Source organism: Tursiops truncatus, unplaced genomic scaffold, assembly GCF_011762595.2.
Source record: "Tursiops truncatus isolate mTurTru1 unplaced genomic scaffold, mTurTru1.mat.Y mat_scaffold_462_arrow_ctg1, whole genome shotgun sequence".
NCBI lineage: Eukaryota > Metazoa > Chordata > Mammalia > Artiodactyla > Delphinidae > Tursiops > Tursiops truncatus.
Genome location: NW_022983315.1, coordinates 22,153 through 38,750, shown reverse-complemented (window position 1 = coordinate 38,750; position 16,598 = coordinate 22,153). Strand labels below are relative to the sequence as shown.

At 68.3% G+C, this 16,598-nt stretch overlaps 8 non-coding genes across 8 annotated transcripts; all 8 read left to right on the top strand.

Annotated features, from left to right (window-relative positions):
• The first annotated feature begins 683 nt into the window (after positions 1-683).
• On the top strand, positions 684-802 carry LOC117310877 (5S ribosomal RNA). Its single transcript, XR_004524911.1, has one exon. It is a non-coding gene; the product is annotated as a 5S ribosomal RNA (ribosomal RNA).
• A 2,699-nt stretch (positions 803-3,501) lies between these two features.
• On the top strand, positions 3,502-3,620 carry LOC117310876 (5S ribosomal RNA). Its single transcript, XR_004524910.1, has one exon. It is a non-coding gene; the product is annotated as a 5S ribosomal RNA (ribosomal RNA).
• A 2,700-nt stretch (positions 3,621-6,320) lies between these two features.
• Positions 6,321-6,439, top strand: LOC117310875 (5S ribosomal RNA). Its single transcript, XR_004524909.1, has one exon. It is a non-coding gene; the product is annotated as a 5S ribosomal RNA (ribosomal RNA).
• Positions 6,440-7,371: 932 nt separating this feature from the next.
• On the top strand, positions 7,372-7,490 carry LOC117310874 (5S ribosomal RNA). Its single transcript, XR_004524908.1, has one exon. It is a non-coding gene; the product is annotated as a 5S ribosomal RNA (ribosomal RNA).
• Positions 7,491-10,187: 2,697 nt separating this feature from the next.
• LOC117310873 (5S ribosomal RNA) lies at positions 10,188-10,306 on the top strand. Its single transcript, XR_004524907.1, has one exon. It is a non-coding gene; the product is annotated as a 5S ribosomal RNA (ribosomal RNA).
• A 933-nt stretch (positions 10,307-11,239) lies between these two features.
• LOC117310872 (5S ribosomal RNA) lies at positions 11,240-11,358 on the top strand. Its single transcript, XR_004524906.1, has one exon. It is a non-coding gene; the product is annotated as a 5S ribosomal RNA (ribosomal RNA).
• Positions 11,359-14,056: 2,698 nt separating this feature from the next.
• On the top strand, positions 14,057-14,175 carry LOC117310871 (5S ribosomal RNA). The gene has a single exon (XR_004524905.1). It is a non-coding gene; the product is annotated as a 5S ribosomal RNA (ribosomal RNA).
• Positions 14,176-15,085: 910 nt separating this feature from the next.
• Positions 15,086-15,204, top strand: LOC117310885 (5S ribosomal RNA). The gene has a single exon (XR_004524919.1). It is a non-coding gene; the product is annotated as a 5S ribosomal RNA (ribosomal RNA).
• The last annotated feature ends 1,394 nt before the right edge of the window (positions 15,205-16,598 follow it).

Sequence of the window (16,598 nt, the reverse complement as noted above, 5' to 3'; positions counted from 1 at the left end):
CCTTTCGGCCCACGAGCCCCTCGACCTGCACCTGGCCGCCCCCACCGGCGCCCAGTCCCCGGCGCCGCCACCTGTGTGCCGGAGTGTCCCTCCACAGCTCCCTCCGACTAAAAGCCCCACCACCACCCCCGCCCCTCTGGCGTGTCACCGCGGCCGGGTGCGGGAGCGGGATCGAGGGCAGGGGCCGCTTCCCCGGGCCTGCCGGCCACCAGGGGCGGGGTCCTGAGCTCGGCGGGGGGTGTGGGGCAGGGGTGGCCTTGCCGGGGCTGAGGGGCCGTGGCGACTCAATGGTGGCTCCCAGTGGCTTCGGGCCAGCTGCTGTCGGGCAGGAGGGCCGGCCCGGGCTGCGGCCGGGCTGCGCCGAGCGCCGCGTGGGCGGGCAGGGCCGATGCCCAAGGGACCGCGGGCCCCGGGCCCTGAAGCCTCCGGGGCCACGTCCCTGTGGGCGACGTGCGGGATCTTGGGCGGGGCGCCAAGCGCCGAAGGGTTTGCTGGGTCACGGCCGCCCTGGGCTGGGAGGTGGTCGCCAAACCCTCCGCCGCCGCCCGATACCCGAGACCTCCGTTCCCCCTGCCTGGGCGGGCCAGGGGGCCCTGCCGGGGCGGGCCGGCCGCCAGGCTGGCGTTCAGGCGCCAGCGCCAGCGAAACTGGCCCTCAAGAGGCAGCCCGCGGCCCCCGCCCCCGTCTACGGCCATACCACCCTGAACGCGCCCGATCTCGTCTGATCTCGGAAGCTAAGCAGGGTCGGGCCTGGTTAGTACTTGGATGGGAGACCGCCTGGGAATACCGGGTGCTGTAGGCTTTTTGCCTCCCGCTCCGCCCGCCTTCTCCTTTACTCGCCCGCGGCGGCGGGGGCCGCCGGCTCCGCCCCCGCCGGGCCCCGCTGCAGGCAGTAGTCAAGGTGGTTTGCCTGCCCGAGCAGGAAGCTTGGGCGATGGCAGAAGCGGGAAGAAACTCTTGAGCACAGGTTCTTGGGATCCACGGAGCAGCGCATGCACATGCGATGGCTGCCTACACAGCTGGCTTGCTTGTCTGTGGGGAAAGGCGAGATGGGTCAGGGCCTGGGTTCCTGAGGGGCTGAGAATCAAGGCAGGGATAGAAGAAAGGGGACAGGCCCACATCCCCTGAACCCACGCCGGCGCCCACTCACCTTTGTGGAAAATACGATTGAAAAGTGCCCGCAAGAATCTCTTCAGATGCCTCCAGAGTTGAGGGAGAAGGGGAGGGGGGAGGCCGGGAGCAGGGTGAGCCCTGAAATCCAACCCTTGTCCGGTCACACCCCAGCAGCCCTCCCACCTCAGCCCCTTCAAGACCCCAGGGCTCCCCCAACCGCGCTGCACAGATCCTGCCCTGACCATAGTCACCCACGTTGATCCCCACGTTGAGCAAGATGAAGCTGACCGGGATCAGAAGAATTGAGTATCCTTGCTCCTGGCATTTCCTGGGGATGGGGCCAGTGAACGGCTCGGCTCGGTAGTAGTTTCGCTCACCCATGGCCGTTGGTCCCAGGACTGCCTGGGCCCCCTGCCCTCCAGTTTTAACTGGGAGCCAGACTGGGTCATAATGGGGCAGGTGGTGAGGTCACAGTGAGGGAGGGGGATGAAAAGGAGGGCCCAGAGTGGCATTCCCTGGTAACCAGGGTCAGGTAAGCTGAGCCTGGACAGTCAAACAGGGCCCGGTGGCCGGCATACATCCCCTCGCGCGGTCATTCATTCGCTCACCGCCCGCTGACTCACTTGTTCAAATGACACATTGCGTCTCTTGGCCCCTCTTGAGACTAGGAAGACCTTGGCCTCAGAGGCCTGCTGAAGGCCTGGCTGGAGTCCAGAGCCTCAGCCTTCTTCATGCCCTTCACTGGGCCTGGAGCTGGACCTGCCCAGATGTGGAACCTCCCAGTTTGGAAGCAACTTCTTGTATGAGGCTCTCTGTGGACAGGGACAGCTGAGACACAGAGGAGGTGCCCAGAGACCAGGGGTTTGGAGTCTGCAGCTGCAGATGTACTTAGTGCATGGTATAGGACCAGGAGGGGCCTGCTGGCAGAACTGTGGCCACTAAACCAAAGGGACCCTCAGGCCAAGAAGGGGACACTGGCTTCTTATTGCAGGAAGCCAAGCAAAGGGACCCAGGCTGGCAGAAGGAGTGGCGCTTCCAAGCCACAGACCACCAATGTTTCCTGGACTCTGGCGCTCTTTATTCCTCTCTCCATGCCCTGCCGCCCCCTGCCCCTGCCCCCGCCCCCATTTGCTGCTGGTAAGTTCATTTTCCCAGTCTGGCTCCCGTGCAGAGAGGGCCTGGAGGCCGAGGTGGAAGGTAGCAGCGAGTTGGCCCGCGCTTGGCCCTCCTGCGGTTGCCGCTTCAGCACCAGACTGTCATACACCTGGTAGTTGGCATTGCCTCCTGGGTTCCGGCTGAGTGGCATGAAGGTGGGCGGGGGTGGAGGGTGCTCGGTAGCCTGGACGTCGGGCAGGAGGTGAGAGGGGCGGAGGAGCAGCGCTGAGCTGGGAGCCGGGGCCCGCTGGTCCGAGGCCTCGGCCAGTACCGTGAGGGAGGCGGAGGTGGCCACAGGGCGCCGCAAGGGCAGGATCTCAGCCCATGCGGCCGCCGGGTGCCGCACCTCGTGGGGATCGCGGGAGTAATCCAAGTGTCCCGTGGAGGGGTGCAGGCTGCGGTTGGACTCGCTGTGAGCACAGCTGGGGAGGCTACGTCTGTGGGCCGGTGGGGTGTCGCGCTACCAGGCTTCGGGCCGGTAGCCCCGAGGAACCAGAGCGGATGGAGGCTCAGAGCCCTCCAGACCCAGACTCCGCCGCGGGCCCAGTTGCCGTCCTTTCGGCCCACGAGCCCCTCGACCTGCACCTGGCCGCCCCCACCGGCGCCCAGTCCCGGCGCCGCCACCTGTGTGCCGGAGTGTCCCTCCACAGCTCCCTCCGACAAAAGCCCCACCACCACCCCGCCCCTCTGGCGTGTCACCGCGGCCGGGTGCGGGAGCGGGATCGAGGGCAGGGGCCGCTTCCCCGGGCCTGCCGGCCACCAGGGGCGGGGTCCTGAGCTCGGCGGGGGGTGTGGGGCAGGGGTGGCCTTGCCGGGGCTGAGGGGCCGTGGCGACTCAATGGTGGCTCCCAGTGGCTTCGGGCCAGCTGCTGTCGGGCAGGAGGGCCGGCCCGGGCTGCGGCCGGGCTGCGCCGAGCGCCGCGTGGGCGGGCAGGGCCGATGCCCAAGGGACCGCGGGCCCCGGGCCCTGAAGCCTCCGGGGCCACGTCCCTGTGGGCGACGTGCGGGATCTTGGGCGGGGCGCCAAGCGCCGAAGGGTTTGCTGGGTCACGGCCGCCCTGGGCTGGGAGGTGGTCGCCAAACCCTCCGCCGCCGCCCGATACCCGAGACCTCCGTTCCCCCTGCCTGGGCGGGCCAGGGGCCCTGCCGGGGCGGGCCGGCCGCCAGGCTGGCGTTCAGGCGCCAGCGCCAGCGAAACTGGCCCTCAAGAGGCAGCCCGCGGCCCCCGCCCCCGTCTACGGCCATACCACCCTGAACGCGCCCGATCTCGTCTGATCTCGGAAGCTAAGCAGGGTCGGGCCTGGTTAGTACTTGGATGGGAGACCGCCTGGGAATACCGGGTGCTGTAGGCTTTTTGCCTCCCGCTCCGCCCGCCTTCTCCTTTACTCGCCCGCGGCGCTGGGGCCGCCGGCTCCGCCCCCGCCGGGCCCCGCTGCAGGCAGTAGTCAAGGTGGTTTGCCTGCCCGAGCAGGAAGCTTGGGCGATGGCAGAAGCGGGAAGAAACTCTTGAGCACAGGTTCTTGGGATCCACGGAGCAGCGCATGCACATGCGATGGCTGCCTACACAGCTGGCTTGCTTGTCTGTGGGGAAAGGCGAGATGGGTCAGGGCCTGGGTTCCTGAGGGGCTGAGAATCAAGGCAGGGATAGAAGAAAGGGGACAGGCCCACATCCCCTGAACCCACGCCGGCGCCCACTCACCTTTGTGGAAAATACGATTGAAAAGTGCCCGCAAGAATCTCTTCAGATGCCTCCAGAGTTGAGGGAAGAAGGGGAGGGGGGAGGCCGGGAGCAGGGTGAGCCCTGAAATCCAACCCTTGTCCGGTCACACCCCAGCAGCCCTCCCACCTCAGCCCCTTCAAGACCCCAGGGCTCCCCCAACCGCGCTGCACAGATCCTGCCCTGACCATAGTCACCACGTTGATCCCCACGTTGAGCAAGATGAAGCTGACCGGGATCAGAAGAATTGAGTATCCTTGCTCCTGGCATTTCCTGGGGATGGGGCCAGTGAACGGCTCGGCTCGGTAGTAGTTTCGCTCACCCATGGCCGTTGGTCCCAGGACTGCCTGGGCCCCCTGCCCTCCAGTTTTAACTGGGAGCCAGACTGGGTCATAATGGGGCAGGTGGTGAGGTCACAGTGAGGGAGGGGGATGAAAAGGAGGGCCCAGAGTGGCATTCCCTGGTAACCAGGGTCAGGTAAGCTGAGCCTGGACAGTCAAACAGGGCCCGGTGGCCGGCATACATCCCCTCGCGCGGTCATTCATTCGCTCACCGCCCGCTGACTCACTTGTTCAAATGACACATTGCGTCTCTTGGCCCCTCTTGAGACTAGGAAGACCTTGGCCTCAGAGGCCTGCTGAAGGCCTGGCTGGAGTCCAGAGCCTCAGCCTTCTTCATGCCCTTCACTGGGCCTGGAGCTGGACCTGCCCAGATGTGGAACCTCCCAGTTTGGAAGCAACTTCTTGTATGAGGCTCTCTGTGGACAGGGACAGCTGAGACACAGAGGAGGTGCCCAGAGACCAGGGGGTTTGGAGTCTGCAGCTGCAGATGTACTTAGTGCATGGTATAGGACCAGGAGGGGCCTGCTGGCAGAACTGTGGCCACTAAACCAAAGGGACCCTCAGGCCAAGAAGGGGACACTGGCTTCTTATTGCAGGAAGCCAAGCAAAGGGACCCAGGCTGGCAGAAGGAGTGGCGCTTCCAAGCCACAGACCACCAATGTTTCCTGGACTCTGGCGCTCTTTATTCCTCTCTCCATGCCCTGCCGCCCCCTGCCCCTGCCCCCGCCCCCATTTGCTGCTGGTAAGTTCATTTTCCCAGTCTGGCTCCCGTGCAGAGAGGGCCTGGAGGCCGAGGTGGAAGGTAGCAGCGAGTTGGCCCGCGCTTGGCCCTCCTGCGGTTGCCGCTTCAGCACCAGACTGTCATACACCTGGTAGTTGGCATTGCCTCCTGGGTTCCGGCTGAGTGGCATGAAGGTGGGCGGGGGTGGAGGGTGCTCGGTAGCCTGGACGTCGGGCAGGAGGTGAGAGGGGCGGAGGAGCAGCGCTGAGCTGGGAGCCGGGGCCCGCTGGTCCGAGGCCTCGGCCAGTACCGTGAGGGAGGCGGAGGTGGCCACAGGGCGCCGCAAGGGCAGGATCTCAGCCCATGCGGCCGCCGGGTGCCGCACCTCGTGGGGATCGCGGGAGTAATCCAAGTGTCCCGTGGAGGGGTGCAGGCTGCGGTTGGACTCGCTGTGAGCACAGCTGGGGAGGCTACGTCTGTGGGCCGGTGGGGTGTCGCGCTACCAGGCTTCGGGCCGGTAGCCCCGAGGAACCAGAGCGGATGGAGGCTCAGAGCCCTCCAGACCCAGACTCCGCCGCGGGCCCAGTTGCCGTCCTTTCGGCCCACGAGCCCCTCGACCTGCACCTGGCCGCCCCCACCGGCGCCCAGTCCCGGCGCCGCCACCTGTGTGCCGGAGTGTCCCTCCACAGCTCCCTCCGACTAAAGCCCCACCACCACCCCGCCCCTCTGGCGTGTCACCGCGGCCGGGTGCGGGAGCGGGATCGAGGGCAGGGGCCGCTTCCCCGGGCCTGCCGGCCACCAGGGGCGGGGTCCTGAGCTCGGCGGGGGGTGTGGGGCAGGGGTGGCCTTGCCGGGGCTGAGGGGCCGTGGCGACTCAATGGTGGCTCCCAGTGGCTTCGGGCCAGCTGCTGTCGGGCAGGAGGGCCGGCCCGGGCTGCGGCCGGGCTGCGCCGAGCGCCGCGTGGGCGGGCAGGGCCGATGCCCAAGGGACCGCGGGCCCCGGGCCCTGAAGTCTCCGGGGCCACGTCCCTGTGGGCGACGTGCGGGATCTTGGGCGGGGCGCCAAGCGCCGAAGGGTTTGCTGGGTCACGGCCGCCCTGGGCTGGGAGGTGGTCGCCAAACCCTCCGCCGCCGCCCGATACCCGAGACCTCCGTTCCCCCTGCCTGGGCGGGCCAGGGGGCCCTGCCGGGGCGGGCCGGCCGCCAGGCTGGCGTTCAGGCGCCAGCGCCAGCGAAACTGGCCCTCAAGAGGCAGCCCGCGGCCCCCGCCCCCGTCTACGGCCATACCACCCTGAACGCGCCCGATCTCGTCTGATCTCGGAAGCTAAGCAGGGTCGGGCCTGGTTAGTACTTGGATGGGAGACCGCCTGGGAATACCGGGTGCTGTAGGCTTTTTGCCTCCCGCTCCTCCCGCCTTCTCCTTTACTCGCCCGCGGCGGGGGCCGCCGGCTCCGCCCCCGCCGGGCCCCGCTGCAGGCCCCACCTCCTCAGGCCCCTCCCACCACGGCGCGCGCCGGCGGGGGCGCTCCCCGCCGGCCCGGCCGGCCAGGCGGCCAGAAGGCGGCCCTGGAAGGCAGCCGCACCCCAGACGCTCCCGGGGTGGCCGGCCCGGACCCAGACTCCGCCGCGGGCCCAGCTGCCGTCCTTTCGGCCCGCGAGCCCCTCGACCTGCACCTGGCCGCCCCCACCGGCGCCCAGCCCCGGCGCTGCCACCTGTGTGCCGGAGTGTCCCTCCACAGCTCCCTCCGACAAAAGCCCCCCCCCACCCCGCCCCTCTGGCGTGTCACCGCGGCCGGGTGCGGGAGCGGGATCGAGGGCAGGGGCCGCTTCCCCGGGCCTGCCGGCCACCAGGGGCGGGGTCCTGAACTCGGCGGGGGGTGTGGGGGCAAGGGTGGCCTTGCCGGGGCTGAGGGGCCGTGGCGACTCAATGGTGACTCCCAGTGGCTTCGGGCCAGCTGCTGTCGGGCAGGAGGGCCGGCCCGGGCTGCGGCCCGGGCTGCGCCGAGCGCCGCGTGGGCGGGCAGGGCCGATGCCCAAGGGACCGCGGGCCCCGGGCCCTGAAGCCTCCGGGGCCACGTCCCTGTGAGCGACGTGCGGGATCTTGGGCGGGGCGCCAAGCGCCGAAGGGTTTGCTGGGTCACGGCCGCCCTGGGCTGGGAGGTGGTCGCCAAACCCTCCGCCGCCGCCCGATACCCGAGACCTCCGTTCCCCCTGCCTGGGCGGGCCAGGGGGCCCTGCCGGGGCGGGCCGGCCGCCAGGCTGGCGTTCAGGCGCCAGCGCCAGCGAAACTGGCCCTCAAGAGGCAGCCCGCGGCCCCCGCCCCCGTCTACGGCCATACCACCCTGAACGCGCCCGATCTCGTCTGATCTCGGAAGCTAAGCAGGGTCGGGCCTGGTTAGTACTTGGATGGGAGACCGCCTGGGAATACCGGGTGCTGTAGGCTTTTTGCCTCCCGCTCCGCCCGCCTTCTCCTTTACTCGCCCGCGGCGGGGGCCGCCGGCTCCGCCCCCGCCGGGCCCCGCTGCAGGCAGTAGTCAAGGTGGTTTGCCTGCCCGAGCAGGAAGCTTGGGCGATGGCAGAAGCGGGAAGAAACTCTTGAGCACAGGTTCTTGGGATCCACGGAGCAGCGCATGCACATGCGATGGCTGCCTACACAGCTGGCTTGCTTGTCTGTGGGGAAAGGCGAGATGGGTCAGGGCCTGGGTTCCTGAGGGGCTGAGAATCAAGGCAGGGATAGAAGAAAGGGGACAGGCCCACATCCCCTGAACCCACGCCGGCGCCCACTCACCTTTGTGGAAAATACGATTGAAAAGTGCCCGCAAGAATCTCTTCAGATGCCTCCAGAGTTGAGGGAAGAAGGGGAGGGGGGAGGCCGGGAGCAGGGTGAGCCCTGAAATCCAACCCTTGTCCGGTCACACCCCAGCAGCCCTCCCACCTCAGCCCCTTCAAGACCCCAGGGCTCCCCCAACCGCGCTGCACAGATCCTGCCCTGACCATAGTCACCACGTTGATCCCCACGTTGAGCAAGATGAAGCTGACCGGGATCAGAAGAATTGAGTATCCTTGCTCCTGGCATTTCCTGGGGATGGGGCCAGTGAACGGCTCGGCTCGGTAGTAGTTTCGCTCACCCATGGCCGTTGGTCCCAGGACTGCCTGGGCCCCCTGCCCTCCAGTTTTAACTGGGAGCCAGACTGGGTCATAATGGGGCAGGTGGTGAGGTCACAGTGAGGGAGGGGGATGAAAAGGAGGGCCCAGAGTGGCATTCCCTGGTAACCAGGGTCAGGTAAGCTGAGCCTGGACAGTCAAACAGGGCCCGGTGGCCGGCATACATCCCCTCGCGCGGTCATTCATTCGCTCACCGCCCGCTGACTCACTTGTTCAAATGACACATTGCGTCTCTTGGCCCCTCTTGAGACTAGGAAGACCTTGGCCTCAGAGGCCTGCTGAAGGCCTGGCTGGAGTCCAGAGCCTCAGCCTTCTTCATGCCCTTCACTGGGCCTGGAGCTGGACCTGCCCAGATGTGGAACCTCCCAGTTTGGAAGCAACTTCTTGTATGAGGCTCTCTGTGGACAGGGACAGCTGAGACACAGAGGAGGTGCCCAGAGACCAGGGGTTTGGAGTCTGCAGCTGCAGATGTACTTAGTGCATGGTATAGGACCAGGAGGGGCCTGCTGGCAGAACTGTGGCCACTAAACCAAAGGGACCCTCAGGCCAAGAAGGGGACACTGGCTTCTTATTGCAGGAAGCCAAGCAAAGGGACCCAGGCTGGCAGAAGGAGTGGCGCTTCCAAGCCACAGACCACCAATGTTTCCTGGACTCTGGCGCTCTTTATTCCTCTCTCCATGCCCTGCCGCCCCCTGCCCCTGCCCCCGCCCCCATTTGCTGCTGGTAAGTTCATTTTCCCAGTCTGGCTCCCGTGCAGAGAGGGCCTGGAGGCCGAGGTGGAAGGTAGCAGCGAGTTGGCCCGCGCTTGGCCCTCCTGCGGTTGCCGCTTCAGCACCAGACTGTCATACACCTGGTAGTTGGCATTGCCTCCTGGGTTCCGGCTGAGTGGCATGAAGGTGGGCGGGGGTGGAGGGTGCTCGGTAGCCTGGACGTCGGGCAGGAGGTGAGAGGGGCGGAGGAGCAGCGCTGAGCTGGGAGCCGGGGCCCGCTGGTCCGAGGCCTCGGCCAGTACCGTGAGGGAGGCGGAGGTGGCCACAGGGCGCCGCAAGGGCAGGATCTCAGCCCATGCGGCCGCCGGGTGCCGCACCTCGTGGGGATCGCGGGAGTAATCCAAGTGTCCCGTGGAGGGGTGCAGGCTGCGGTTGGACTCGCTGTGAGCACAGCTGGGGAGGCTACGTCTGTGGGCCGGTGGGGTGTCGCGCTACCAGGCTTCGGGCCGGTAGCCCCGAGGAACCAGAGCGGATGGAGGCTCAGAGCCCTCCAGACCCAGACTCCGCCGCGGGCCCAGTTGCCGTCCTTTCGGCCCACGAGCCCCTCGACCTGCACCTGGCCGCCCCCACCGGCGCCCAGTCCCGGCGCCGCCACCTGTGTGCCGGAGTGTCCCTCCACAGCTCCCTCCGACTAAAGCCCCACCACCACCCCGCCCCTCTGGCGTGTCACCGCGGCCGGGTGCGGGAGCGGGATCGAGGGCAGGGGCCGCTTCCCCGGGCCTGCCGGCCACCAGGGGCGGGGTCCTGAGCTCGGCGGGGGGTGTGGGGCAGGGGTGGCCTTGCCGGGGCTGAGGGGCCGTGGCGACTCAATGGTGGCTCCCAGTGGCTTCGGGCCAGCTGCTGTCGGGCAGGAGGGCCGGCCCGGGCTGCGGCCGGGCTGCGCCGAGCGCCGCGTGGGCGGGCAGGGCCGATGCCCAAGGGACCGCGGGCCCCGGGCCCTGAAGTCTCCGGGGCCACGTCCCTGTGGGCGACGTGCGGGATCTTGGGCGGGGCGCCAAGCGCCGAAGGGTTTGCTGGGTCACGGCCGCCCTGGGCTGGGAGGTGGTCGCCAAACCCTCCGCCGCCGCCCGATACCCGAGACCTCCGTTCCCCCTGCCTGGGCGGGCCAGGGGGCCCTGCCGGGGCGGGCCGGCCGCCAGGCTGGCGTTCAGGCGCCAGCGCCAGCGAAACTGGCCCTCAAGAGGCAGCCCGCGGCCCCCGCCCCCGTCTACGGCCATACCACCCTGAACGCGCCCGATCTCGTCTGATCTCGGAAGCTAAGCAGGGTCGGGCCTGGTTAGTACTTGGATGGGAGACCGCCTGGGAATACCGGGTGCTGTAGGCTTTTTGCCTCCCGCTCCTCCCGCCTTCTCCTTTACTCGCCCGCGGCGGGGGCCGCCGGCTCCGCCCCCGCCGGGCCCCGCTGCAGGCCCCACCTCCTCAGGCCCCTCCCACCACGGCGCGCGCCGGCGGGGGCGCTCCCCGCCGGCCCGGCCGGCCAGGCGGCCAGAAGGCGGCCCTGGAAGGCAGCCGCACCCCAGACGCTCCCGGGGTGGCCGGCCCGGACCCAGACTCCGCCGCGGGCCCAGCTGCCGTCCTTTCGGCCCGCGAGCCCCTCGACCTGCACCTGGCCGCCCCCACCGGCGCCCAGCCCCGGCGCTGCCACCTGTGTGCCGGAGTGTCCCTCCACAGCTCCCTCCGACAAAAGCCCCCCCCCACCCCGCCCCTCTGGCGTGTCACCGCGGCCGGGTGCGGGAGCGGGATCGAGGGCAGGGGCCGCTTCCCCGGGCCTGCCGGCCACCAGGGGCGGGGTCCTGAACTCGGCGGGGGGTGTGGGGGCAAGGGTGGCCTTGCCGGGGCTGAGGGGCCGTGGCGACTCAATGGTGACTCCCAGTGGCTTCGGGCCAGCTGCTGTCGGGCAGGAGGGGCCGGCCCGGGCTGCGGCCCGGGCTGCGCCGAGCGCCGCGTGGGCGGGCAGGGCCGATGCCCAAGGGACCGCGGGCCCCGGGCCCTGAAGCCTCCGGGGCCACGTCCCTGTGAGCGACGTGCGGGATCTTGGGCGGGGCGCCAAGCGCCGAAGGGTTTGCTGGGTCACGGCCGCCCTGGGCTGGGAGGTGGTCGCCAAACCCTCCGCCGCCGCCCGATACCCGAGACCTCCGTTCCCCCTGCCTGGGCGGGCCAGGGGGCCCTGCCGGGGCGGGCCGGCCGCCAGGCTGGCGTTCAGGCGCCAGCGCCAGCGAAACTGGCCCTCAAGAGGCAGCCCGCGGCCCCCGCCCCCGTCTACGGCCATACCACCCTGAACGCGCCCGATCTCGTCTGATCTCGGAAGCTAAGCAGGGTCGGGCCTGGTTAGTACTTGGATGGGAGACCGCCTGGGAATACCGGGTGCTGTAGGCTTTTTGCCTCCCGCTCCGCCCGCCTTCTCCTTTACTCGCCCGCGGCGGGGGCCGCCGGCTCCGCCCCCGCCGGGCCCCGCTGCAGGCAGTAGTCAAGGTGGTTTGCCTGCCCGAGCAGGAAGCTTGGGCGATGGCAGAAGCGGGAAGAAACTCTTGAGCACAGGTTCTTGGGATCCACGGAGCAGCGCATGCGCATGCGATGGCTGCCTACACAGCTGGCTTGCTTGTCTGTGGGGAAAGGCGAGATGGGTCAGGGCCTGGGTTCCTGAGGGGCTGAGAATCAAGGCAGGGATAGAAGAAAGGGGACAGGCCCACATCCCCTGAACCCACGCCGGCGCCCACTCACCTTTGTGGAAAATACGATTGAAAAGTGCCCGCAAGAATCTCTTCAGATGCCTCCAGAGTTGAGGGAAGAAGGGGAGGGGGGAGGCCGGGAGCAGGGTGAGCCCTGAAATCCAACCCTTGTCCGGTCACACCCCAGCAGCCCTCCCACCTCAGCCCCTTCAAGACCCCAGGGCTCCCCCAACCGCGCTGCACAGATCCTGCCCTGACCATAGTCACCACGTTGATCCCCACGTTGAGCAAGATGAAGCTGACCGGGATCAGAAGAATTGAGTATCCTTGCTCCTGGCATTTCCTGGGGATGGGGCCAGTGAACGGCTCGGCTCGGTAGTAGTTTCGCTCACCCATGGCCGTTGGTCCCAGGACTGCCTGGGCCCCCTGCCCTCCAGTTTTAACTGGGAGCCAGACTGGGTCATAATGGGGCAGGTGGTGAGGTCACAGTGAGGGAGGGGGATGAAAAGGAGGGCCCAGAGTGGCATTCCCTGGTAACCAGGGTCAGGTAAGCTGAGCCTGGACAGTCAAACAGGGCCCGGTGGCCGGCATACATCCCCTCGCGCGGTCATTCATTCGCTCACCGCCCGCTGACTCACTTGTTCAAATGACACATTGCGTCTCTTGGCCCCTCTTGAGACTAGGAAGACCTTGGCCTCAGAGGCCTGCTGAAGGCCTGGCTGGAGTCCAGAGCCTCAGCCTTCTTCATGCCCTTCACTGGGCCTGGAGCTGGACCTGCCCAGATGTGGAACCTCCCAGTTTGGAAGCAACTTCTTGTATGAGGCTCTCTGTGGACAGGGACAGCTGAGACACAGAGGAGGTGCCCAGAGACCAGGGGTTTGGAGTCTGCAGCTGCAGATGTACTTAGTGCATGGTATAGGACCAGGAGGGGCCTGCTGGCAGAACTGTGGCCACTAAACCAAAGGGACCCTCAGGCCAAGAAGGGGACACTGGCTTCTTATTGCAGGAAGCCAAGCAAAGGGACCCAGGCTGGCAGAAGGAGTGGCGCTTCCAAGCCACAGACCACCAATGTTTCCTGGACTCTGGCGCTCTTTATTCCTCTCTCCATGCCCTGCCGCCCCCTGCCCCTGCCCCCGCCCCCATTTGCTGCTGGTAAGTTCATTTTCCCAGTCTGGCTCCCGTGCAGAGAGGGCCTGGAGGCCGAGGTGGAAGGTAGCAGCGAGTTGGCCCGCGCTTGGCCCTCCTGCGGTTGCCGCTTCAGCACCAGACTGTCATACACCTGGTAGTTGGCATTGCCTCCTGGGTTCCGGCTGAGTGGCATGAAGGTGGGCGGGGGTGGAGGGTGCTCGGTAGCCTGGACGTCGGGCAGGAGGTGAGAGGGGCGGAGGAGCAGCGCTGAGCTGGGAGCCGGGGCCCGCTGGTCCGAGGCCTCGGCCAGTACCGTGAGGGAGGCGGAGGTGGCCACAGGGCGCCGCAAGGGCAGGATCTCAGCCCATGCGGCCGCCGGGTGCCGCACCTCGTGGGGATCGCGGGAGTAATCCAAGTGTCCCGTGGAGGGGTGCAGGCTGCGGTTGGACTCGCTGTGAGCACAGCTGGGGAGGCTACGTCTGTGGGCCGGTGGGGTGTCGCGCTACCAGGCTTCGGGCCGGTAGCCCCGAGGAACCAGAGCGGATGGAGGCTCAGAGCCCTCCAGACCCAGACTCCGCCGCGGGCCCAGTTGCCGTCCTTTCGGCCCACGAGCCCCTCGACCTGCACCTGGCCGCCCCCACCGGCGCCCAGTCCCGGCGCCGCCACCTGTGTGCCGGAGTGTCCCTCCACAGCTCCCTCCGACTAAAGCCCCACCACCACCCCGCCCCTCTGGCGTGTCACCGCGGCCGGGTGCGGGAGCGGGATCGAGGGCAGGGGCCGCTTCCCCGGGCCTGCCGGCCACCAGGGGCGGGGTCCTGAGCTCGGCGGGGGGTGTGGGGCAGGGGTGGCCTTGCCGGGGCTGAGGGGCCGTGGCGACTCAATGGTGGCTCCCAGTGGCTTCGGGCCAGCTGCTGTCGGGCAGGAGGGCCGGCCCGGGCTGTCGGCCGGGCTGCGCCGAGCGCCGCGTGGGCGGGCAGGGCCGATGCCCAAGGGACCGCGGGCCCCGGGCCCTGAAGTCTCCGGGGCCACGTCCCTGTGGGCGACGTGCGGGATCTTGGGCGGGGCGCCAAGCGCCGAAGGGTTTGCTGGGTCACGGCCGCCCTGGGCTGGGAGGTGGTCGCCAAACCCTCCGCCGCCGCCCGATACCCGAGACCTCCGTTCCCCCTGCCTGGGCGGGCCAGGGGGCCCTGCCGGGGCGGGCCGGCCGCCAGGCTGGCGTTCAGGCGCCAGCGCCAGCGAAACTGGCCCTCAAGAGGCAGCCCGCGGCCCCCGCCCCCGTCTACGGCCATACCACCCTGAACGCGCCCGATCTCGTCTGATCTCGGAAGCTAAGCAGGGTCGGGCCTGGTTAGTACTTGGATGGGAGACCGCCTGGGAATACCGGGTGCTGTAGGCTTTTTGCCTCCCGCTCCTCCCGCCTTCTCCTTTACTCGCCCGCGGCGGGGGGCCGCCGGCTCCGCCCCCGCCGGGCCCCGCTGCAGGCCCCACCTCCTCAGGCCCCTCCCACCACGGCGCGCGCCGGCGGGGGCGCTCCCCGCCGGCCCGGCCGGCCAGGCGGCCAGAAGGCGGCCCTGGAAGGCAGCCGCACCCCAGACGCTCCCGGGGTGGCCGGCCCGGACCCAGACTCCGCCGCGGGCCCAGCTGCCGTCCTTTCGGCCCGCGAGCCCCTCGACCTGCACCTGGCCGCCCCCACCGGCGCCCAGCCCCGGCGCTGCCACCTGTGTGCCGGAGTGTCCCTCCACAGCTCCCTCCGACAAAAGCCCCCCCCCACCCCGCCCCTCTGGCGTGTCACCGCGGCCGGGTGCGGGAGCGGGATCGAGGGCAGGGGCCGCTTCCCCGGGCCTGCCGGCCACCAGGGGCGGGGTCCTGAACTCGGCGGGGGGTGTGGGGGCAAGGGTGGCCTTGCCGGGGCTGAGGGGCCGTGGCGACTCAATGGTGACTCCCAGTGGCTTCGGGCCAGCTGCTGTCGGGCAGGAGGGCCGGCCCGGGCTGCGGCCCGGGCTGCGCCGAGCGCCGCGTGGGCGGGCAGGGCCGATGCCCAAGGGACCGCGGGCCCCGGGCCCTGAAGCCTCCGGGGCCACGTCCCTGTGAGCGACGTGCGGGATCTTGGGCGGGGCGCCAAGCGCCGAAGGGTTTGCTGGGTCACGGCCGCCCTGGGCTGGGAGGTGGTCGCCAAACCCTCCGCCGCCGCCCGATACCCGAGACCTCCGTTCCCCCTGCCGGGGCGGGCCGGCCGCCAGGCTGGCGTTCAGGCGCCAGCGCCAGCGAAACTGGCCCTCAAGAGGCAGCCCGCGGCCCCTGCCCCCGTCTACGGCCATACCACCCTGAACGCGCCCGATCTCGTCTGATCTCGGAAGCTAAGCAGGGTCGGGCCTGGTTAGTACTTGGATGGGAGACCGCCTGGGAATACCGGGTGCTGTGGGCTTTTTGCCTCCCGCTCCGCCCGCCTTCTCCTTTACTCGCCCGCGCGGGGGCCGCCGGCTCCGCCCCCGCCGGGCCCCGCTGCAGGCAGTAGTCAAGGTGGTTTGCCTGCCCGAGCAGGAAGCTTGGGCGATGGCAGAAGCGGGAAGAAACTCTTGAGCACAGGTTCTTGGGATCCACGGAGCAGCGCATGCACATGCGATGGCTGCCTACACAGCTGGCTTGCTTGTCTGTGGGGAAAGGCGAGATGGGTCAGGGCCTGGGTTCCTGAGGGGCTGAGAATCAAGGCAGGGATAGAAGAAAGGGGACAGGCCCACATCCCCTGAACCCACGCCGGCGCCCACTCACCTTTGTGGAAAATACGATTGAAAAGTGCCCGCAAGAATCTCTTCAGATGCCTCCAGAGTTGAGGGAAGAAGGGGAGGGGGGAGGCCGGGAGCAGGGTGAGCCCTGAAATCCAACCCTTGTCCGGTCACACCCCAGCAGCCCTCCCACCTCAGCCCCTTCAAGACCCCAGGGCTCCCCCAACCGCGCTGCACAGATCCTGCCCTGACCATAGTCACCACGTTGATCCCCACGTTGAGCAAGATGAAGCTGACCGGGATCAGAAGAATTGAGTATCCTTGCTCCTGGCATTTCCTGGGGATGGGGCCAGTGAACGGCTCGGCTCGGTAGTAGTTTCGCTCACCCATGGCCGTTGGTCCCAGGACTGCCTGGGCCCCCTGCCCTCCAGTTTTAACTGGGAGCCAGACTGGGTCATAATGGGGCAGGTGGTGAGGTCACAGTGAGGGAGGGGGATGAAAAGGAGGGCCCAGAGTGGCATTCCCTGGTAACCAGGGTCAGGTAAGCTGAGCCTGGACAGTCAAACAGGGCCCGGTGGGCCGGCATACATCCCCTCGCGCGGTCATTCATTCGCTCACCGCCCGCTGACTCACTTGTTCAAATGACACATTGCGTCTCTTGGCCCCTCTTGAGACTAGGAAGACCTTGGCCTCAGAGGCCTGCTGAAGGCCTGGCTGGAGTCCAGAGCCTCAGCCTTCTTCATGCCCTTCACTGGGCCTGGAGCTGGACCTGCCCAGATGTGGAACCTCCCAGTTTGGAAGCAACTTCTTGTATGAGGCTCTCTGTGGACAGGGACAGCTGAGACACAGAGGAGGTGCCCAGAGACCAGGGGTTTGGAGTCTGCAGCTGCAGATGTACTTAGTGCATGGTATAGGACCAGGAGGGGCCTGCTGGCAGAACTGTGGCCACTAAACCAAAGGGACCCTCAGGCCAAGAAGGGGACACTGGCTTCTTATTGCAGGAAGCCAAGCAAAGGGACCCAGGCTGCAGAAGGAGTGGCGCTTCCAAGCCACAGACCACCAATGTTTCCTGGACTCTGGCGCTCTTTATTCCTCT